General features: G+C 39.1%; 1 protein-coding gene across 8 annotated transcripts in view; it reads right to left on the reverse strand.

Annotated features, from left to right (window-relative positions):
- Positions 1-25,213, reverse strand: part of cadps2 (Ca++-dependent secretion activator 2) — a 166,671-nt gene that overhangs the window by 139,490 nt on the left and 1,968 nt on the right. The gene's annotated exons all lie outside the window — the stretch shown is intronic.

A 25,213-nucleotide genomic window follows, 5' to 3' on the forward strand; every position in this document is an offset into this window, starting at 1 on the left:
TTTTTACATACATACCATTTCTTAAATCCTTTTAGAAATCTTGCTGCATTGCACAACAAACCTCATGAGACTACACAATGAAATTAGCCCATGTGTGAGGGAGATCCAAAACATGTCAGAAGCTATAACCCTGAGAGCACAATCACATCAAAGCAGAGTCATATGCAAAATGAGCCAACTACGGCTATTGCTATTGAATTGCTATTGTGTAGAAGTGACCCTTTGAATCAGATGGATTCAGGAATACCCATTCCTAGTACACAACATTCTATTTTCGTTATTTCCCACCACAGCCCTCAGCGCATCATGTTGTTCAGACCTTCTGTGAGGCCTCCTTTTATTCTTACTGAATCAGATTTCATGTCAATTTAGTAACAACATTTAACCACAAAACTATATTTTTGTTGTTCCAGCTGCAGCAGGTGTCGCACACACGTCATTAAAAACCCCAATCTCTTCAGGAATCATCAGGTTTAGTTTGTGACAATCCCATCAGATCACGATCCTGCCTTCACTATTGTGAGGTAGTTGTGTTTAATCCTTTCATACTGGCCACCAACACACCAGTAATGCTAAAGCTGTTTACAGCCTCTGGACAACACACACATATATATATACACACACACACACACACACACACACACACACACACACACACACACACACACATATATACTGTTTATATATACAGCCCACTGCCGTCACAATGGTCCTACAAATTGACTGATTGTTTTCCTCCTCTCAGAGACATTTGCTTCACACTGAAATAGTTGGTTCACAGCAGAATTGGGAGAGAAATCTGCATCCCTCACACAGACCGCATTATTCCATATAACACACACACTGAAGTTCTACCATGTCCCTTATTCTTTTAGGAGATATGCAGAGATTTTGTCTGTGAAGTGAAAGCCTTATTTCTCCAACATGCCATGTTTCTAAAAACAGAACCAAAGTCATGACTGATGGCAGCATGTTCTGCCTAAGGAAACAATACATTTCGAACACATGGGAAGAATAATTCTTACACTTTCCATCTAAACTATCTAAAGCTGACACACTGAAAAGTCTTCATGTATTGAACTATTTACTGACCATTTTGTTGATCTGTAGCACTTTGAGATTGTTAAAGTGTAAAGTACAATACAAATAAAATGTATTATTATTATTATCATTATTATTCAACCACCAAATCTGAAACTACTCTGTGCACTGCAAATGTAAAAAAAAAAAAAGAGCTAGAAATCACACATTGTTGAACAAGCTGAATGTGTAGTAAATAGTAGTTCACCTTGTATTTAACTATATAGTTATGTGTCAAAAACGCACACACACACACACACTCCTACTCCAACCATGAATGTGTGGCATACTAGCAGGGTGGCAACATGCCTCGTTGTCGTGGCAACGGTCATTCCAGCATATGCAGGATGTCACCATCACCGATGCTGCAACTGCCAATCAGTATCTCCCCCTCTCCCACGCTCACAAAAAACATACCTATAGAACTTCAACCAGAGGCATTCTGTGATACATGGACGGATGGAGGAGCGTCAGTGTTCCAGGAACATAATCAGCATTTTGATAGTGACCCAAGCCCTATATTCTTTAAAGTCAGTCGGTTCTGCTGGTTTATAACTCAATTATAGATCCAATAGAACTTCTGCATATAATGCAATGTACACTTGAAATATGCAGTTATCTCATAAAAATGTCAGTTTGCAGATACCCACACATCTACAGACAACTACGAGTACTGACTGAGGTTTATGATGAGATTACATTTCGGTGACTTCTGTGATTTTTGTTGTCAACTGGTGACGGACATTGCCAGATAAACACAATGTGACATCATGTCACATTTTCAGATGTCGTTTCTAAAAGCAAGTTAAAATAAATTAACAGTCCGGAAGTGTGACGTGATCTTTCAGTGGACAGTGAACACAATTTTCCAAGTAGAAGAATGGTTCTCCTACAAAGCTGTGATAGAATGAGAGGTGCGCACGTCTGTGCTACAGTGGATAGCTTGGAGATAATGTCCATACTTCATTTATTTGCTTTTTAATTTTAATTCATTTTTATTCACCATTTTTATTCATTTTTGATTATTTTGGGGCATAGTTCAGTTATTACAACACAAACATAATCTCATAACAGCCCAGTACATTACCATGAAGGAATTTGTCAACCAGTGAAAATTGTTAAATGTATTTTCTTGTAATCTGAATTACAAGAAACCCAAAGTTGAAACCATAACATTGCTAATTTACTTGTCTGAAAATGTGTGTAATTTCCTTCAGGGCATCCTAGATTGTAAAATAAATCACCTGACATAAAATTCGGTTTGAAAATCGGTTTTGAAATAGAAAAGAAATGACGGTACGTATTTATGCAGAGGTCTGGTGTTGCAGAGCATAAAAGAAGCATCTGAAGGTGGACTCCTGTTGTGTCTGTGGTGTGGCTAATGTAAAATGAGATCAATGATAAATTTGAGTCCATTATCTGAAGACAGAAAAAAAGAGTACTTCAGTATCATCCCAACAGATGTGGGGGAAAGTAACTGGTTTTCCACTCACTTCTAATCACATATAGTAGCTACATATTTAGTTTGTTGTGGCTATAAATGGCCTAAATTTGCACTTTGTTGCCACTTTCATTTTCGATCGAACTGTCATTTTGGAAGCAAGAGGAATTCTTTATGTACTTTATTTACACCACTGTGTCTTTTGTCTGGACAAACGAAAACAAACAAAAGAAGTTAATGTAATACACCCACCACTTTTGTTCAGTTAAAGTCTTAATGTTCTACCTTCCTGACCATTCTTGAGTTTTTTCTAAACGCTCCCTGTGTAATCCATCGGGATGATTGTGTTAATTGTCACAGTCAATAAAGAAAATATTTTCAATATGTTCACTAGGAAAAGCAAAAATGCCCCAACACTTGATTAACCTAAAAGGCACAAATGTTCAGTTCTGTCTCATACACCGTACTCCAACGAGAATAAGCACTAGTAGGAGAGCTACACTCGTAAATATCTGGACTTTTAGCTTGAAACATTGCTGTTCAAATATCAATATGACTACAGATTCATTTTCTTCTCATTTTAGATATCTGTGCAGCTGTACAGTGAGTAAAAGTGATCCCTCCCAGAAGATAAACACTTCCTCCCCTCCCTTTATAAACATCACTATCTGACTTTCCTTCCTACACACTGACTGTTTAAAATCCAGTCAGGTCAGGGGCAGTTAGAGGTTAGAGTCACTGACAATCTGATGAAATAACAATATTTCGTCCAGTGGCAAATTAGTTTATAGACCCTGTTCAAATCCTCAACTACTGAAAACTGAAATACCTGCTTCACATATTGATTCAATGCTGCAGACTTCCTTATGGTTTCCAGGGTCATGGACATTAAGTACGGAAGATTTTAAGATGTTTCGAGAATGATTGAAATAGGATTGAACTTTTTGCATCTCGTGGATAAAGGGTCATGATTTTGACCTTATCTCTAGTGCCACCATCTGGACAAACATCCCATTTATATAGTTAAACACCTCAACTAGCCCAGTATCTTAGGAGAGAACTAGAAGAAGCCTAGATGATGAACTTGTCTGGTGCTACACTCGCAAGAACCAAATGTTAACTGTGCAAATACAACGCGATAATGCCTTAAAGCATATTTGGACAAAGGTAGGATGCATGGAATGAACTGTGCTAAGATGCTATCTGCACGTAGGCTTGTTTCAAACATGTATGATTTGGGTTCAAAAAATGAAATATTCATTAAAACAAACCTAAAACTTATGTAAAACTGAAAACTATGAGACAATAAACTTTAGCATCTTGTCAAATTTCATAAAATGCGCTTTCTGGTTCATCTGTATCATTACCTCCTTTCCCCTCGCAGGATACATGACCACTGCTTTTCTAAAGATTTATCACTCAAAGCCTAATTTCCCTTAGACACAGGAACAGATTTTTCCCTATCTGAAAATGAGATTTCAGACCATGAAAGTGTGATTTATCAATCATTCTTTTAAAACTGTGTAAATAATCAGACATCAGAAAGACCAACTGTCTGTGTCAATGTACCGTCTTATCAGCTTGTCCAGGTCAGGCTGACTCACACACCTCCATACAGACACACCAATATTTATACTAACAGTGACAGGAGGATGTTTTGAAGGAGGAATAAATACCTACACTTACATTCATGTACAATAGGGCTTTGTACAATCTTCTCCAGCACTCTACACTATCTTACACTTCAGGCAATGTGTTACAACAATCAGCACGTGCATCTGTCAGTTTACTTTACACCATGCACTTTTAACCCCACTATCTCCTGGTGTGTAATGAGCAATACTTGATACCCTGTTAATTATACTGTCGCATGTGTGTTCTGTGTCAAATATCGTACACCTTTATGCTATGACTAATATGTCTGTTTCTGTCAAACGCTACTCTTTTTCTTGTTGTTGTCGTTATTAATTTCTATATATCTCTTGTTTTTTGTTAACTTCACATCAAGATACCAAGGGACTACAGATGGAAACCAGCCTCTGCATATTTACAAGTTTATGTTCATTAATATGTACTGTCCCAATAAAGAAGGTCAAGTAAAGTAAGAAAGATTTCCTGTAATCTGTTATTTAGTTGATAGTCGTCCCTACAAACACCAAACGTCTGTTTCAGTTTTAAGTAGCCAGTTGTTTATGGTTTCCTATTTAATAGTTGTTTATCTGAATTTGTAAATTGCAACTATACAACTTGGGCATGTAGTTACTTATGGTGTTTAGAATAGAAAACAATTTCAGTAAAATAGGTTTCTTCTGACTGCTGAGTCAGCTGTCGAGACATTTTGCCCAAATCACCAACTCGACTCATTTCTTCCTTCAGATAGAAGTGATCGTAGTGACCACACTTTGACATTATGTCCAAACCACCACATACTAGGTTGTGATTCCTGGTTGTGATCCAGGAATCTATCCCCGTACTGGAAGCATCGCTACAATCTCTGCTTTCTCAGCTCTTTCCTGATATTGTTTCTAACCGACTGCTGCATCTGGCTTTTACATAAAAAATGAAAAGTTAAGGGACGGCCGCTGTGTTACAAATAACACTGAGGAACAGCCTCTGTCCTGCACCTTTATGTTGACAAAATGGGTTGCAAAATAAAATGTGAGACGATCAACTCTGATATTCATCAAAAGAGACTGACATTTAAGGAGCAAGGGAAACTTTTTCACTTTTTCACTATGCTGTCAAAACATGAGCATAGTAAACAACACTGCACATGACACCATTCAAACAAAACAGTATTCGTTAACATTTGACTTTCTACCACCCAAAGACACGCAAAGCTCCATTCTTTCATTTATTAAAAGAACTAAAAACAGGATACTTGCACTGTGCTCTTATCTGACAAACTGATTACACTGGAACCTGCATCAAGATCTTTACTAAATAGCAACAATTATTTGATATTTACTAGCCATTCCATTTTGTTCTTGCCGTGAAAATCATTATTCTAAAAGTTTGCCTAAATTCAAGTGGCCTTCGCGTTTTATTTCATTTTATTTCTGCAACAGGCTAAGTAACATCCCTGTGGACAGAAATGAGGGTAGTGGCGGTGAAGCTTTTGATGTGGAAGTGGATTTAATTTGAACATAAAGTTCATTTGAGAATCGTTTTCATTGTTTTTCCAAACTACATGCGAGTGCCAATGTGCTGAATGATTTATATGATAAAGCAGAGTAGTAAAGACATGCACAAGAGCTCTGGCAGAAAAAAAAAGGAAACAACTGTTGGATCTGTCAGAAGTGTTTCCTTTTTAATGACGCCTGGTGGATCAAGCCAATGAGGCAGAAAAGCCTTCCATTGGGTCACAGCAGGCAACAGGAGCCGATAAAGGAAAAGGCAGAAAATAGAGAGAGGAGAAGAAGGGGGATTTGGGCTGCAGAGAGGGTGGGGTAAGACTGAAAAGCCTAGACTGGGAAGAAGGGGAATGGAGGCTGTGGATACACCAGTACATGGATAAAAATAGAAGCGGTGAGTCGCCTCGGTTTGTCCACAAAGGCCATTTCAATCAATTGATCATCGCTGTACAGGGGAAGTTGAAGTCTTTTATTAGATTAGAGCCAGAGAGCTGCAGCCGTGGCAAAGCAATCCCATTCAAATCATTTCATCGCCGACAAAATGTTTCAATGTCACCTGACAAAGCCTGACATGCGGCTATGGACGCATCATCATTCTGATGTCTTCAGTCAACATCAGAGACCAAACAATGAAACAATCTTGCCTATCACAATGAAAATTGTAAGACTCCGTTTTGCTACGTGCATTAACCAAGTACATTCTGAAAAAGTCTAAACTTGTATTACCTGATTTAACATATTTATTAGATTTTCTATTAACAGAGACACAGGCCTTTATTTACCTTTTATGGAGATATTTCCTCCCACACTAGGCTCTTTACAGCAGTAGCATGAGTGTGCTTTTAGAAGTCTCCAGGTTTAAATTATAGGTTTCTAAAAACATCAGGACCAGATACAGATAAATACAGAAAGTAACAACCTGAGAAATGTACTTTCCATGAGCCACATAGTGTAAGTTACCATTACAAATCCATGTGCATGTGCTGTTTGTGGTTGTTCACTTGCGATCAGATCATCCAAGACATATGTTAAAGCCAGGTGTGAACAGGGCCAAAGTCAGCCCAGGTTGAAAGGGATTCTGGATCCAAACCTTTGAGCTTATCTTACAGCTGTTTGGTTTCAAGAACACATAAAGCCCTCTAGGCTGAAAGGTGGCCCTAATTAAAAATAATGAGCTTAATGGATTGACCATGTGCCACCTATCACAGCTACTGATGTTGAACGTCAGTCAAATACTGTATGTTTGTTCAACCAAAACATTACAAATTACATGAATTCAATTAGTGAGGCAGATATGTCACTTCTCTTATCTTTAAGATAAAATCATCTTTTAACTTATTCCACAGTGGGGAAATATGAAGTTACAGCAGCATGTAGTTTAAGGACAGTGCACAAAAGAGAAGGAGATGTAAACACGAAATAAATACAAAAAACAATGAATCCAAGTTTATTGTTATCTCACTATTGTCTCCACTACCATCTAAATCTTTTTTCACTGCAAGCAGGAAGTTACTGTTCCAAAAGTATGATTTCTGATTTAACTGTGACTCAGAAGTGTTCTGATATTGATTAAAATACAAGTGGGGTGTGAAAGTGAAGTGAGACAGCGGCAAAGAACAAGAAAGTGCCACAGCAAAATAGCAAATAACAGGAAATCAGTGGAGAGCTGATCAGAGGGAGTGCAGCTCTGATTACTGCACTACTGGCAAAGCATTATTACATTTATTTATTTTTTCCCCAGTATATTGAATGTATTTGTCATGTACGCAGCACAGTGATATGGCCATGGCATCCTGTCAGCCCTAAATATCAAAGATAGGGAAAGATGGCAGCTCACTGACAAATGTGACATATTTACATCACATTTACTCTTTCTTCAAGACGACAAAACGGCTGTAGCCATGAGTTGAGTAAAGAATGTAATTATTTATCATTTAAAAATGACTTTGGAATTACTTTTTTTAAATGTCCACGACATGTCGTCTGAAACTGCCATGAAGAAAGCTGAAAAACTTTCCACACGTGCTGTAAACTTGTTGAATGCTTTTGCTTCATCCACCTCATCTCAGCTGAGAGCTGATAGGGTTCAACTCTGCCGCAGAGGGAACTTTTAGATTTCTTTTATTGTTGCAGTCCTGAAGAGCTCATGAGACGGTTTTTATCACAGTGGCTTTACTCAGTTGAGCAACAACATGAAATAACTACCGTAGTTAGTATCATGGTAAAATATGACACAACACAAAGAGCATATTGATCCAAAAAAGGCCTGGTTCCAAGTGAGCTCTGCTCCAAGCTGTTGTCACATAACCTCACACTCTGAACCATTAATGAGTCTCCAGACCGGGCAGGTGGTCTGCATCCTAATGAGAATGTCAATTATATCTAGGACATAAAATTGTACTGCCGCTCCGCTGCACTAACAACAAACACCACAAGGACGACAACAAAGGCTATGTGGCAGTGTTTAATATCAGTGAAGCTAGTGTGGGCAGTGGTTTCCCCAAGTTACAAACAGTGTGTGTGTGTGTGTGTGCGTGTGTGTGTGTGTGTGTGCGTGTGTGTGTCTTTATCAGCTGAGAGCAGAGGCGCTGTGGGGGAGAATCCGCCATGACGAGCCTTGGAGACAATTTCAGTCCACTGCTTCATCTTTTCTCTTTTCTCCTCTGTCTGTGCTCAGCTGTGACTGTCAGGGACTTCAATCTTGTGAACGTAGACATACGTCTCCTAGACAGTTTTTTCTTTAATTTTCACATTTGGCTACTAGGGAAAACTGGCAGTAAAAACGGAATCACTGCTCAATATCCAACAAGCTATGTCCGACAACAACCACACTGTTTGTACCATAATAATGCAGATCAGGACAGATCTGCACACGGATGATGAGCAGTTCTGATTGCTGTAAGGAGTGAGAGGTTTTAAGTGATAAATGTGATTAAGGATTCCAACATTTTTCCCATCATTATACAACTTAGATGCATTTTTCACAGAACCTGAACCAAATGAACAAGAGAGAAACTGCTTGATGCCTCAGTCTCTGTGACTGACAAACATACTGCTGAGAGCAAAGAGATGGAAGCAGAGACAAATAAAGTGAAAGAAAGATAAGCTTTTACTTGAGTTCACTCCTCCAGTGAAGTGCAATAAAATGCTTCAGAGAAACAAGGCAAAAAGTCTTAAGCTTATCTCTAGTATGTTTTACATGACCAAATCATGTCTGTTAGGATAATACCAGTTTGTTAGCACCTACAAAATTACCTAGCTTCGTGGCTCAGGAAAAAGACTTTAACATTTATTTTACATCATATCATCAACCAACAGAAATATAAAGAAGGCAGATTTTCTCTCTGCTGTCTCTACTGTGGTACTGGTTGGAAGAGGCCAGTAATCCTCTAACCCGTTCAGTGTAGGTGTTGACTAATGGTGTCACGTTATTACATTAAGCTATGTTATACACACTAAGCATCTCATTAACTTCAACATCTCAGTAACTTTATAAAAAAAAATAACAAAAAGCAATATAAATGAAGTAAACAAACAGAGATGAAAATCACTATTGGTCAGTGAAGGTAATAAATTTGAGGCCAACTACTAAATACAGAGTCATAAGTATACAGGGTTTTCTGGTGTCATAGAGCATTCAATAAAAAAACATTAGATTTAGAAAGTGAGCATTTGACTCAGTTATTGCTAGTTTGGCTCATTCTTCATATTCTTCACCTTTGTTCACACGTTAGCAAGTATACAGCGGTTACTAAGCACTTAACCACATACGTATGCATGATGGAATTGTCTATAGTTATGTGGGAAAGACTTTGGCCTGATGCTGGCAGTAGATGAGTTAAGGGAAAACAAAGCTCCAACAAGTCATTATTGGAAAGAATTTGTTTTACCAAAATGAATGACAGTCCGTAAAATCAATCAAAAAACCCTGATATGAACCTGGAGAGGCATGAGAGGTCAGGGCATCACCACAATAGGATTTAATCTAAGTGAACGCTAAATGTCTATACAAATATTTCTACCAAACCATATAAAATGAAGTGGTGACTGTGGAACGCACGAAAATACCCATGAAACCGAGTCAAAGGGGTGCAAGTACCTCTCTGAAAAACAAAGAGTTATACATTTACCCTGCCACTATTGACCAAATAGCCACCAACCAGATGAACATAGCATTCTGGAACTTCTCTGCTTAGAAAAAGTTCTGTTCACAATGGAAACAAGTAAATCACAAGTGAAGGAACAAACAACCAACTGTTCATTGTGCTGATAATAATAAGTCAGAAATGGACTGAAGGCTTAAAGTCCTGGTGGGAGAATTATGTGTGACAGTCTGATGATTGTCAAGTGAGGAGGTAACTAAAAGGCTTAAATGGAATGAGTGTGCTGCCCAGAGAGAGAGAAATTCAATCAGAGGTAACTTTGGTCTGAAGGGTTCAGCTATGAAAAGCAAACTGATTGCGAACACAAAAGCTGCCATTTATAATGTCCCAGACAGATCCTTAGTGGTTTACTTCCACACAACTACTAGTTTATAAGAATACAAAGGAACAATAAGAACTGTGTGGGATTCTGCTTATTAATGCCACCACTGTTCATACTGAAATGGCTGGTTATAATTCCAACTTACCCTCTGTGGACATTAGACATACAATAGGATCATTTCCTTAAAAAATGTTTTGTTTGGAGATGAATTCTCTTCATTTGGGGGTTGATAGAACTAACATTAGAGCGAGAAATCGATTAAATGAATAGTTGGAGCTCTGTTGGAGATCCAGTTTGAGACTCAACATGACGGAGATGCTTCATGTAAAACAACAAAATAAGGAAAGAGTAGAAAAGAATCCAACTGTGTGAAAGCACAAACCTCGATGCTCTGGGAAGTATAATGACAGATGGACAGAGTTACTCTTTTAGAGTTACAAGTAGGGAATTCCCAATCAATATCTGGAGATAGGTACTGGAGCCGATTGAGACATTTTTCAAATGATCTGATTGGTTCAGGATCGGCAACAGCCAAAACTGATCTTTTGTAGTTATTTTAAGTCCGCCTGAAGAAGCGACTTGGATGAATGGCGAAATGTCTTTAAGAAAATAAGTCCAATTGCCCTTACTCAACGCCTTTTGGGTTTCACCACAATTTTTTACTATTATAGAAATAACATACAACTTCAGAAACCCTGTACAAACCCCAAAAAGTTCACACATCCATCTGCTTTGGAGTGAACTGAGCTCACACACACATGTAGACTCTATGTATTATACATGCATGTTTGTGCACACACTTTGAAATGTTGTTTACTAAAAATAAAATGTTGCTGTTGCCCTACTGTAATTTGCAGCTCCCACGTTTGTTATGACAAAAAAAAATGGCGTTGTTAGGGTATGAGGACCAGTGGGTTCATAGTGATCTCTGCAGATCTCAGTGTGTCAAATCACCAGGTTCAATTCATTCAAGGCGAGATCCAAGACAAGATCTAAAAAAGCTCCACGGCTCATCCAGTCCCCCAACCTCCACTAAAATGGAGGCAGCCTGTTCCATTGACAACAAACCCATTAAGTCTGTATGCCCTGTTGTTGGTACTAAAACAGTTTGTTTTACGTTCTTTCCAATTCCGATTCTTTCCGATTCAACAAAATCATTTGTTTCACTGATAGAAAGGCCAGGACCAATTCTCTGTATTATCCCACATTTTGCAATGTTCAGATTCAAACCCAATACACATGCCAGGGGGCAGAGTTTTATGTCCAAGGACAAATGACAAACATTCAATAACCTTCACTCAGAACCTCTTTACCAAAGGGCAGTGCCACAGCAGATGCATAAGCGTGCCCTCCACCTCACAGCCATACCAACAAAATTTAGATGACATGCTATTCATTTTATACAGATTGTGAGGTGTAATGTATGCTCTATGCATTATCTATCATTTGTATAATTTTATATCTAATGCACTTTGACATATTGGTACAACTTGTAAGTACTGGGTCCCATTGTTTGGAGGAAATAGGTGCACCCATATCACATTCCCATTGTAGTTCGTATGGAAGTACCTGCCAGGGGTAGCAGAACATAATAATTTATACATTGCAGAGACTGTACCTTTCCTGACAGCAATTCCACTTAATATGTTTTCTAAGTCCCTTTTATTCCCAATCTACTTGGTAAGTAAAGGTTTCAAAACAGATTTTATTTGTAGATATGACAGAAATTCTATATCTGTCAGTCCAAATTGTAATTTTAAGTCATTAAACGGGGTGATTTTACCATTATTGGGACTGTCCACCTTTTAAGGTCTTCCCTGACACTTTTAAGAAGTTCTGGTGCATTTGTCTCAACAATTTTGTTAATTGGAGATCGGATTTTAATTCCTAAATATTTCATACCTTTGGGCTCCACTTAAAAGGTCATGTGCCCGGGTGGATGCCCTCACTACTACTACAATTAACCTTATATCCAGAAAGCTGTCCAAATGTATCAATACGTTTTAGCACTTGTGGAATAGATTCCATTGGGTTTGATTATGTCAGCAATATGTCATCAACAAAAAGGCTGGCTTTAAAGTCAAGATTATTATTATTGATACTGGTTATATCTTTCTGGCACAGGCAAGAGGTTCGAGGGCAAGTATAAAAATGGTTGGAGATGCCGGACAGCCTTGGCATGTAGACCAATAAAGACGGAATAAATCCGACTTATTGCCATTTGTTTTAACCGAAGCAACTGGTTCATGGTAAAGTGCTTTTATCCAATTTATACAAACTGGACCGAAGCCATATTTGGACAATATATAAAAGAGGTATTTCCATTCTACTCTATCGAAGGCTTTCTCAGCATCCAGCGACACAGCTATCGCTGCATGCTGATAGGTCTCCACCTTAGCCATCACATGTAGGAGGCTTCTTATATTGTTTGATGCCATGCGACCTCGTATAAAGCCTGCCTGGTCAATATGTACCAAGGAGGTTATAAACTTTTCCATTCGTTCTGCGAGGATCTTTGCAAATATTTTGTAATCACTATTTAAAATGCTCAAGGGTCTATAATTGCTCATTTGTAAATGGTCCTTGCCTGGTTTAGGAATTAAAGAGATAGTTGCTTGACACAGTTAATGGCATAGAGTGATTGATTATTATATCATTGAAAAGCTGCGTTCAAAGTGGTGTAAGCCTGTCCTGAAAACATTTATAAAACTCAGCTGTGTAGCCATCATCACCTGGTGTTTTACCAGATGGCAGAGAGTTGATAACAGATTTTACTTCATTTTCAAGGACGGGTAAATCCAACGATTCCTTCCTCACTAAAGGCTGGTAAAGATAGATTTCTGAGAAAGTCATCCATATCCCTTTCACTAGTGGAGCAAACTGATTTGTAGAGTTTGCTATAGAACCTTTTAAAGACTTCATTTAATTTGGATCACAAATTAAGGATCCATCCTCATCTTTAATACTTGTAATTGACTGACGATTTTCTTGTTGTTTAAGTCTTGAAGCAAGTAGTTTACCAGCCTTGTCACCAGCCTCATAGCTGGTAACAATTTTAAATCAGGCATGAGGGTTAAACTACCCAGCCTAGTGGAGTGAATAATGCATTTCCTCCATCAAACTTCAGATGAGAGAATAACGACTATAAAGGACTCAGAGAGGCTGCCAAGATGCATTCAGCTGCCAGAGAGGATTTACTTGTGACAACTATGTTTTTATTTCTAAAGAGTGGATTACACCCATTGAAGTTCCACTTCATGAGAGGATTTAGTCTTTAAGCAGTTGTTGGATTTTGAAACTGCTGCCAAAACAGAGGGTTTGGTGCAGGTGGAAAACTAAGACATATCATCCACCATGGGAATTATTTTACTTTTTAAACTCAACAGCTTAATTACTCAGCATAGGAATACAAAAGCTGCCTCAAAGGAAGCAGCACAATAAGTCTAAATGACAGACGTGAGAGACACTTTACATGAAGATAAACACCTGCAGGAGTCTTCCCCAGAGCCTGCAAGCTGGGATTCCACTCAAAATGCAACCATTTATCTATCAAAAATCTAAATTTACACTTTACTGCACCAGTACGTGCAGGCGCAGTAGCAGAGACAAAAGTCTCAGAGGCCCATGCAGGGCGTCAACAGTAGAGGCCGTCGTCTTGACAAATGAGTGGCGTGCGGTGCGGTGGTGAAACCGCCTCAGGGGACGTCATTAGTCAGCAGAAGCATTGTGCGAAACCACAGGCTGATCGGGCTGCCACATGCAGGGACATGACACGGGCCGCTCAACCTGTCAATACCTATTTATTTGTTACGACTTATAAATATGATCCGCCTCCAGAGGACTGCAGAAGACAGAAGCTGTCTGTGTGCTGTCTGGGCATCAAGGAGTTAACCCTGTGTGACTGGTTTTAAAATAGAAAAATTAGGCATACTTGTGCAATCTAATGCCATCTTATTCAACTGGTCTGCCACAAAGGCTGCTTCTGTGATGCTGTACAACAATTACTTTAGATCAGGGGTCGGCAACTTTCAACACTCAAAGAGCCATCTGGACCCGATTCCCACATGAAAACACTGGGAGCCACAAAACCCCTTCGACATCTAAAATGAAGATAACACTGCATATATCTTTTCTTCTTTATTTTGTTTTGTTTTGTTTTTTTACCTCTATGCTATGTATAAAAACCAATCTATAGTGTGTTGCATTTATAAAATGAAAGAGCTGCTACAGAGAAAACGAAATTGTATTCATGCATACATGACAGGGATTTCTCCACAGTTGGCTTACCTCCGGTCGAAAAGTTCAATAAATAGCGGGCTGGACCACTCTTGATGTTACAAGTTGCAACATCAACCAAAAACACTGTAACTTACAACTATGAGTGTGAGTGATGTGGCATTCAATGTTATTCAGTTGTTGTGCAGCTTTAGCTCGTTCAATATTGAGTGAATAGTTTATTCTGAGGCAGTTAGCGTGAAAAAGTGAACAACTTTGATCGGCGTCCTTGCTCTGCACCACTCGACACAGAAAACGGACTATGTTGATGGACTCTTTAATCACCAATATGATTACTTAATTGTTGATAAATACCTCTAAAAGTGTACTAGTTAGTGCCACTGGTTGTCCAAAAGATATTTTAAAAAAAAAAAGGCAACTGGACTTGTAGAGTTTGTTGAAGATTGAAGAAGATGTCCCCTACTTCAGGCTTGGAAACTCTGAGGGCTTTTTTACATAAACTTTTGTCTTGTTGGATTTCCATTTAATTTTTTCACAATTCTGTAAATACAACTAACCAATGATTAACTAAAAGAGCTATCATTTAACTGTTGTATTCAAAATCAACTTTTAGCCAACTCTGAGAATGAAAATGATGTTTTGGTTTATATGATAATAGGACGCAATGACGCATTGCAATGTTTGTGTTCATCATCATACTGAAAGTGAAAGAAAGAGCCTGAACTGGAACATCAAACACGAGGGAATTCTTTAAAGGGGACACCTAATAAGGGAGGCGCTTTGTAAAAATGAAAGTCAATCACTCTCAAGGGCTGACACCAATGACCAGCATGGCAATACTGCTCTCAAATGCCTTTGCAAATTCTAAGTAATGTGTCTCTGCACATACAGACCTATAAAACTATAGATTTCAATCATTATGCTCTAAGAGGGTATAACCTTACTAAATACTGTCTATGCTAAAGAATTACACAAACACTTTCCTACTATTATCATTAGATAAAAGCCTGATATGATATGATGTCTTTCTTTGCAGATTTCATGTTGAAATATGTTATGTCAAAATGTGTCAATAACAGTTTGAAAGGTTAATGGTGGAATTCATCATCGTTATTCATTGTTAACTACTGATAAAATAATTAATAAATATAATCTATATAATCAAACTGGGCAGACAGAGGTAACAACATACTGAGATTTTTTTATTGCCTATTACACATCAGGTGAAGATTCCAAGGTGTTAAATAAATCCTAGTCAGTCAAATTAAACTAACTAAATAGTAATTTATTCGACACAAGCATGCGTGGGGCATGATGCCTGCGAAGCTGTACAGCAGCGGTGCCCAGAACGTCCATCGCAATCCACTGGTAGATTGCGATGTGTAGTGTAGGTAGATTTTTTTCATGTTAGTCTGTTGCACCCCCAGAATGAACAGTAAGTCACACTTTCATCTTTTTTTTTATACTTTTTATTGCAACGTCCCCTCAGTTCAGCTGCACGCATCTGCAGCCATATGTAACTTCAACAACAGCAATTAAACAACTAGACAAAAGTGGTAGAGTCACCGAGCAGCCAACACACAAAAAATGCTGGCATTCACATTTTCTGCTGTTATTTTCCATATCACTTTAAGCTGAATATCTTTCAGCTGTCTCTGACTTTATATTTGACTGGATAAATGAACAACTGCATCAACCCCATGTTTGTTCAGTGATAGAACAACAGAATGGATGGTCAAAACAGTCCATAAGTCCAGTGAAAAGATGCAACGGTTAGAAGGATTTCATGGTCATGTTTGAATTTAAATCCTAGTTTGTGAACACTGGTGCTGCACTTTTTATGAATCCTGTGCAGCAAAATCACTAACACCAGGCGAAAACTTGAAAAGTTTTTTTTTACTGCTGGTTTACATAAGTCTTACAGTACAACAGTTCCACAGTATGACTGACAATGAGGTCCAATCAATTAGTTCAACTTGAGGATACAAACGTACACACATAGAAAAGCTCTTTACCCTCGTTACACTGAGGAGATGAAAATCATTTTTGGAATTTGGCTGGTATGAGGAGAATATTGATTCTTCTTTCCGAATACATATATTGATGAAAATGAAAATAAAAACAAGTTTGTGAAGAAGAGATGTTTGATATTAAAGTCTGTGACTAAAAGACAGACTAGACACAATATAAACAAACTCCTTCCCTTTCCTCTCTTGCTTTTGGCAGAAAGAAACAAAACACCCGTTCCCTCCATCTTTCCTGCCAGACATTTCCTGGTCTGGGGCTCCTGAGATCTTTGTAGTTTCAGGCTGGGAACGAAGAAAGAAAAACACTGACTAATGCGCTTTGGTTTGCGCTGTCAGACAGGAGATGATTCGGCTTTGGGCTCAGAGGTGTTTGTTATATGGAACAGTATTGTTAATGAAAGCTGTGTTGTTTTTTGTTGTCTATTCATATTTGTTCAGTTAGTGAGTATGAAGAAGCAGCAAGAAAAAAATCCGAATTTGATCAAATGCCCAAACATACACAGCTCAAAAAATGCAAGCAACACGTTTTAAGTCAGAGTGTGGCATCAAGTCACTGAAACGTCTGGCATAATGAAGTGGTCAGTGAATTAGCAGAGGGGGCTGTTAATCAGGTGCACCAGAGGGGCAACAAAGAGACAACCCTGTAAACAGAAATGGTTTTACAGGTGGAGGCCAATGACATATTTCCCTCCTCATCTTTGCTGACTGTTTTTCACAAGTTTCGCATTTGGCTAGGGTCAGTGTCCGTGTGTACTGGTAGCATGAGGTAATATCTGGACCCTGTAGGCTGCACGGGCAGCCTAACTCCTCCAGGATGTTACGCGCCATTGTCAGAAGATTTGTTGTGTCTCCCAGCACAGTCTCAAGATTATGGAGGAGATTTAATATGTCTAGGAGAGCTGGACAGGGCTGCAGGAGGTCATCGACAGGACTAGGTTATATTCCTTTGTGCAAGAAAAACAATCCTACTTCCAGCAGGACTCTAATGTTAATGTATCTGACCAAATAATCAAAAACACACAAATAACTGAACAATAGTGTTGCAGGTCGATTTAAGGTGTGTCTCTAAATTTTCTGTTTGTGCTCCTAAAAGGGGCCACGGCGCTCCTGCGGGAATGTTTGTTGTGGTGAAACATTTATTTTACAGCCTAGCTACTGTACTACTGGAAGAAAAGTTAAAAACAATCATGTACACTGTTCAACTGTTTAAAGAGCGCTGTAGTGTAATGCTGAAGAGAGTTAGAGGTAATCAAGGGCCTTCTTTGGCCCTGGGGCCAGCTGACTCGCTGTCGTGGAGTGGAGCTCCCTAGTCCGTGAGAGCCCTGCTGAGGCTTCCCTTCACTTCTCTGAGAGGAGGAGTAGGAGGAGAGGTTACATAACCCTCTGAGAGGAGCTCTGTCTCAGGGAAACTAACATGGAAGGAGAGATGACAAAGGAGGACGGAAGTCGCCTCCAGCAAATCTGTGGCCAAAAATTGCGCCCACAACCCACTGACGAAAAAAAAAAAAAAAACAGCCTCCACATCGGCAGAAGTTGCTTCTTATAGCTGTGAATCAGGAGGAGATGGTGTTTATCTTGTTTGTGTAATAAACAGCTGCCAGGGGATTAGATGTGTGCAGGGAAGGATGCGTGGGTCTCCAACAGGAGGGGATTTCTGTAGTTACGGTTTCCCTGCTTGGTTTGCAGGCGTATTTGGATGCAGGACAAGAACAAAAAAACACCGGGGGAAGACTGGAGGCTTCCAGGATAGAAGAAGGAGAGGGAGACACACAGCTGGGAGTTTCCTAGTCACTTCATTAGAAGATCATACAAGGAAATGAAAACTATAAAAATATTCACTCCTTTACATTATGGGACACATAGCTCAAACCACTTTCATCGGGTTCCACATATGTTTGTATTTGGCATCAGAGCCTTGAGGCCACAGTAAATATGGAAGATTTCTGCAGTGCAAGGTCAGAAGCTCTGTCAACATGAATGTTTCAGTCATTAGAAAACCACATAGCAAAACCACACCTTAAAATGGGTCTACATTTGCTTTCTTTCTTCTTCTTCTTCTTCTTCTATCTTCTATCTGCCCCTCCATCAATCACTGAAGCTCAGGCAATCCATATTAACTCGACTCAACTCAACTTCAAGTCTAATCCAATACTGTGACATTATTCAATGCTCCACGAGGACTTATTTCCTTTTATTATAGGATAATATACTAGTATTATAGTATTGTATTAGGATAATTTAGCCATAAATGTTCAAACCAGAAACGGATCCTGAAGAAGAATTCTACAAGGTTGCATACAAGTCAATCACAAGGTACTGTATCTTGTATATCACTTTCTACAAAATTAGAAAGAAAATCCTAATAGATTACATGAGTTTTGAAGGAGTCGTCCATCAGCCACCTCACACTGAAAAAACTGTCTGCACACAAAGGGCAGAAAACAGCAGCTGTTCAGCTCTAGGGCTTTAGTGTCCGCCTCCCAATTCTTAACACACCCAACCCTATGGACACAGCTAGGTCAGACTTATATAACCTTAACTGAGCATTTATTCAGGGTGATGGTCAAACAGAGACCATGTCAAAGTGAGTTGTGTGATTGCATCAGACCAAAAGACTGAGTGCATACTGCAACCAACATGGTATACTATCTAAAAAGAGTGAAAAGAGTGTGCTATTCATTTCTTAAATCTATGTTGTATATTCTTCAACGGATGTTGTTCTGTGATCTCAAAGATTTTGATCTAAACAAATGTCTGTCTAGGTTGCAGCAGAGCAATTTTAAATATTGTAGTTGCTGAAAGCTGCAGCTGACGGTTGCACATCTCCAACTTCTCAGACAGGTGACCAACTCCTTTCACTGCACCCTGCTGTTCACCGACATGTTGTATGGAGCCTAAAATTGGATCCCAGTTGCTGACAGAATACATGAATGAATGATGATGATGATGGATGATTTATTGTCTTCTTTGTTAAAACATTTGTTTCACTGCCACATAATTCTGTGACCTGCAGCAGTACTGTAAACTGCAGGAACTACTATTTATTTATTTAACTGTTATTTAACCAAATAGATCCAATTGAGATCTCCTTTTCAAGGGTGACCTGGCCAAGAAGGCACCAGCACGTCATCAACAAACATTCAAGTTACAGATACATCACAAATAGAGCAACAATTAAACATAAATAAAACAAAGTGCAAAGTGAGTCGTGGTGGCAGAGATAATTAAAGGCAGAGACACTGTCCAATTGATGCTGACTGTCAATCCTTTAGGAAACACTAAAAGTCATTAGAAGATACAAGTTCTGACATTTTCAGGTCAGTTTGTTCCACATTGACGGTGCAGTGAAACTGAATGGCCTTTTCCCCAGTTCAGCCCGAGTTCATGGAATGCTTGAACAATATATATCACTGGATCACAAGGCATACCGGTTTTCTGCTCTTTGGAGGGAGCAACCAGACCAAACTGCATCAGAGATGACCAGCCAGAAAGTCGACAATGGTGCGTGAGGCAATAAAACCACGTGAAGAACCTCAGTGCACTGTGATATACAGTGTCCAGAGCTAGCGTTAAGATGGGGCATACATATACAACACATCTCCATAGTCAATCAAAGGTAAAAAAAAAAAAAAGTTGACGACACAAGCAATTTACAAGCTCATTGAGGGAAACACAAGCGATTTCTACAGAAACCAAACTTTAGCCTGAGTTTTTTTTTTTTACCAGGTTTTCAACATGTAATTTAAAAGACAGCTCGACAGTAAAAGACAGCGTCGTAGTTACTACCAGCAGTAAAGACTTGATCGTACAGCTGGTAATTGGTAACTGTATCGGAGTCACCAACAAACAAACATTCTTTTTTGTTAACTTGACCGCCTCAAATGAAACTTGTTTGTGTCATCTGATTAACAACCTGTTTAACCTGCTCCTGGAAGATTTCATCAAGACTAGGTGCTTGTTTGATTAAAAAAAAAAACATAATAATCAAAATGTCCTCAGAGAGATGATGAAGATAATGTACTCATACACCTTTTATTACTTTCTTGATCTTTAACAAGATGACTTTTCACCAACCATTTTCATCCTGCAGAGATCGTTCAGTTCTCCCACTATGTAAACAAGGAAAGACAAGATGTTGAAAGGCTGGTTTTTCTGCTTCAGGCTCTCAAAAAGAAACTCAACAAAACTCTCCGCAGGCTGTCAGGATTACAGTTAGACTGATTCATATCTGAGGGAGCACTACAGAGTCTTCTAATGTTGCTACATTATACTCTATACTCAAATCAGAATAACTCTTAATGGCAGGAGAATCTAAATAAACATGTAGCCAAAGGGGAACTTAATTAATAAATGCTACATGACTGCAATCCTGCACTGACTGGTGAGAGAACGTATAAATAGCTCCAGTTGAAGATCATTACTGACAGGTGAAATAAGGCAGCTTTAGACACTAAAAAGGCTGAACCTGAATGGGCTGTAACATATTACATCCATCCATGACATCCAATATAATCTTTCACTTGGAAGCTCTGACAAACTGGTGCCACATTGTATTTGGATCCATAACACTGGAATCACATGTGACATCAACAGAACAACTAAAACTGGCGAAGGTTGGAAGAGACTGAGGTTAAGAGTTTATTCCCAAAACCTCCTTTGTTGGTCCTTAAAATAATTTCTCCACAACAGATCAGCCACGTGTCTAGAATCGAGATGAGAAAACAAACCAAGGAGGGACGGTGGTGACATGGTAAAACACTAAATAAAGTAAAGAAGAGAACCCATCTGTGGTGTTTTGCCGTTGGTCACATTGTGGAAGCTCTTCCCAGGCTTCTCATCCATGTAGCTTTGAAAAGCTCATAAGCTTCTGTTTGAAATCTCACATCACATCACAGACAAACCCTGTCAGATTGTTCGACTATTTCTAATAAGCAGATGCCAAATGCGAAGTGATGTGAAGTATCTCTTTAATGTCGGTTTTGAAAACTAAATTACAAAATGTCAAAAACATTGCAGGAGCTTTTGACTTTCACAAAATGTGTCACACAGCACACATACAAATACAAAAACAGCCAGTGTGATCATTAATGTGTTCTCTTGGAGGTGAAACCCTGAGGTGCAAACATCATAGATGCCCACAGTGAACCCACTGAAGGATGACTTTGTGTGTGGGCTCACGCTAAGAACCAACTTGCATCATTAACTCCGCCTCCGGAACCAGAGAGTCAAGCAGGAAACTGACAGGACTGAAGATGACTGCATCTTCAGTGAAGTGTTATTGTGCTCTATTTGTGCACTTTACTGCACCCCAGGAACAAACTCGGTTCAGTCGTGACAAAGATGTGTGAAAAGAGTCAAGCTTGGTTTATACATGCGTAGTTACATTTCTGGGACGGGCCACCTCAGGGACTGACATACGGCCCAGAGCTGTGCTCTAGTGACTAGCAACTGTAAATCAAACTTCATTTGTTGCTCACCTCAACACTGATGATGCATTTACAGTTTGGTTCTAATCATCTTGATTCTAACAAACAAGGGGAGCACTATTTCAAGGAAATCTGTAACAGCAGGTATTGCTTGAGTTAAGTTGCAGATCTAGGCCACTTTTCAGCTACCTGGTTGGATTTCTTACTACAGTTGACACCTTGCTATAGCCTGATTACAGTCCATGTTCTCCCACCTCTAAATCAGGTCTTGCTGATCCAGTTATATTCCAGTGCACTGATCAGGTATTTTACACTTTGCGACTATCCAGATACAGACCTCACGTTAATCCCAGGTGTAAAGGACAGTGTTCTCAAGAAAGTGTTCTCAAGTGAATACATCTTAAAGGGCAGCATTTCATTATTCAGTAGGACAACAACCCATAAGAACCAAAGTCATTTTCAAGGTGAGGAATCCCAAAATCATCTGATCTGAGTCCTACTGAGAGCATCGCCAGACAAGATACAAAGAGCCGTATGATATGTATGTGTCAGCGTCTTTTGATTGTCACTGAATGCAAATAATCGCTGTCAAATTACGTCACCCTAATGGTGTAAGCATAATTTTATTAAACTGAATGTGTTGATATAAAAACAACTGGTGTCCTGTCACCTATGGAATATATCCAGGTTTGTGTGTGCTGTCACTGTAGTGTGACAATTATTTGAAACCCAGCAATGCTGCAGCAATATTTAGGTCAATACCACTAAAGAGCTAAACAAACATTTCAAATATTTCTGACGATGCCCGAGCCACATAATTGTGACTGCCAGTCATAACGGTGCTGTCAGAAGATGGCTTGTCCCACCTCTCACCATGATAGCGAACTGTTACTCGTCTGAACGCACGCCCCAGCACCAGTGCCACGTTGTCAGTATGCCGTGCCATGCTATGGGCCACTTCTCCATCTCGCCTCTAAAGCAAACTCTACATCCAGCAAGTGATAGTGTGATATCATCACTAGTACTGTGAGCAATTTTCAGGAAAAAGTAATAGTACACAAACCACATTGTTTGGTACATTTTTTATGCGATAAAAAAAGAAATGAATAAATTAAAACTGCATTCTTTTGTTCGTGTTAATTAAAATTGGCAGACTCAAACATATAGTGTACAGTTAAGACATTTTACATGTTCAAAAAACTTTGCAGTGTATCCCCACAATGGAACTTGTGCAAAGATAGAGATTCTTATTCTGAGGGAAATTTGGTTTCCAGTAGCTTCATCGCATAGAAACAGTCAAAGACTTTAAAGATATTTAACTTCTGTAATATATCTGCAGGACAGAGGCAGCAGCCTGTCACTGGACAAGTTTCTCTATCGTGTCCTTTTTGATATACTTTTTCCTAGAACACAGAACCAGAGTTTTTGGGATAAATACAACTACATGTCACTAGGACAGATCACCTTGGTAACATACACTGCCAAATTCAGGATCACATCAAGGCCTGTTTGGATTGGAATTACTGACCAACCACAAAGTCATTATAATCACTATGATCATATTGTTTACAGTTCACATTTAGCCATGACTACAGATGAAACAATACTACTTTTTGGTACACCAAGAAAAAGCAAAAAGGTGTTTTGTAGAGTGGTTGTTTAAATGTACTGACATAAATTTACTTAATAATGTAAATCACACATAGAAAAGAAAACTAATTATTTATTAAGTATATGAACATGCACAATCCCAAACATTTCCAGAGCTGGAGTTTTGCATACAGGTGTAAAAAGTTGTCTTAAAGTGCTCTCTAGCAGAAGACACAGGAGCTTGAACCCACACACAAACAGATGTAAAACTGTTTCCATCTGTGGCCATGAGGTTGATGAATTAACAACTAGCTCTGCAGACCTAGTGCAGTATCTATGTATTATCGATATGTAGCGGCTGCATTTGTGCTGTTTTACAAATATGTGGACATGAGTACAGTTTCAGACCATCACACTTGGTACTTGTGCATCCGTAACTACAACCAAATCTACCTAAAGATGCCACTGTTTCATCACACTACGTATTAAGTACTTCCATAATCAGTTCAATTACAAAGGAATGTGTTCAAAGCCAGAAGCAAAACCAGAGATAGAAGACAGTCAGCTTTTGATAGTAGTTGTGTTAGTGTCAGTAAAGCCATTTACTTGATGAGAGATGGACTAAGTTGAACTTGTTTCACAGTACAGGTCCGTAAGCTGCTTAATAAGGTCAATATCAGTGCTCATATTCATACGCTGAACTAGACTGTAGCACACCATGCCAGTGTGGGAATGCTTCTCAGCTGCGTTTCCTACGCAACTGCAGCAGCTTTCTCTCTGTGCACTCAATGTGACTTTTTCCTTTTCAAATAAATCCACTCCTGTCAATTTACCATTATCCTCTGTGTTGTAATGATTTGTCCCCCCTGCAGTAATCCAGAGCAGGCTGTTGGACAGTAGTCATGGGATTCAAACTGGCAACCACCACAAACGTAAAACACCCAATGGTGCCTTCCACCAGGCAGTACAGCAAGAGAGACACTACAAAAGAGGCGCTCAGTGAATTTATCGGGTTTTTGTTTTGTTTTGTTTTGTTTTTTATGAATCACAGCAGGATGGGGCAGGATTTTCTAAATCGGTTGGACAGTTGGAGTGAAAATTTCAGATTTCTCCCACTGGATCTCAACTTTCTATCTCATTAATGTGACACGGGCTCAATATTCTGAACATACACTTGTGCACAAATAAACTCCCACGTCTGCCTTCTGTCGGAGCAGATTCGCCGCTCACACATACACACATACAGTCGCTGAACGGAAACGCCTCGCCTGCATATTGAAATGAAATGCCATGAGACACTCATTAACAAGTTTCCCAGCGGGCTGGGAGAACATGGGTGTTCTTCAGTCAGATCTGCCTTCCCTGCTTGTTCTCTTACAGAGACCACACAGATCCAGACTCATCTCCAGCTCAGCACACATTCATCCATCTGAATATAATGTGGACAAACACAGGCAGAGCTAGTCACCAGATCATCTGAGTGGCATCTTAGACATTTAGTGGCGCTTAAATGAATAAATGAAATCCAACCCAGCCCAAGCAAAAGATTCATCATCTCACAAACACCTCAAGCCAAATACCGAGCCTTTCCAGCCACTGCTGATCAATGTGTAGTGTAAACCTGTTTTAGACAGGTATCACCACATCATAGATTTTAAGAAAGTATGAGAAGGTGCATGGTAATTAGATTTTCTGTAATGGGAATGTCTTCCTTACAGTATATTTGATCCAAAACTCTCCATCTTTGGGGCTGCATTTATGGATTGAACTGTTTGGGAGCTTTAATGCTGGTCT

The sequence above is a fragment of the Mugil cephalus genome, chromosome 10 (genome assembly GCF_022458985.1).
Source record: "Mugil cephalus isolate CIBA_MC_2020 chromosome 10, CIBA_Mcephalus_1.1, whole genome shotgun sequence".
Classification (NCBI taxonomy): Eukaryota; Metazoa; Chordata; class Actinopteri; order Mugiliformes; family Mugilidae; genus Mugil; species Mugil cephalus.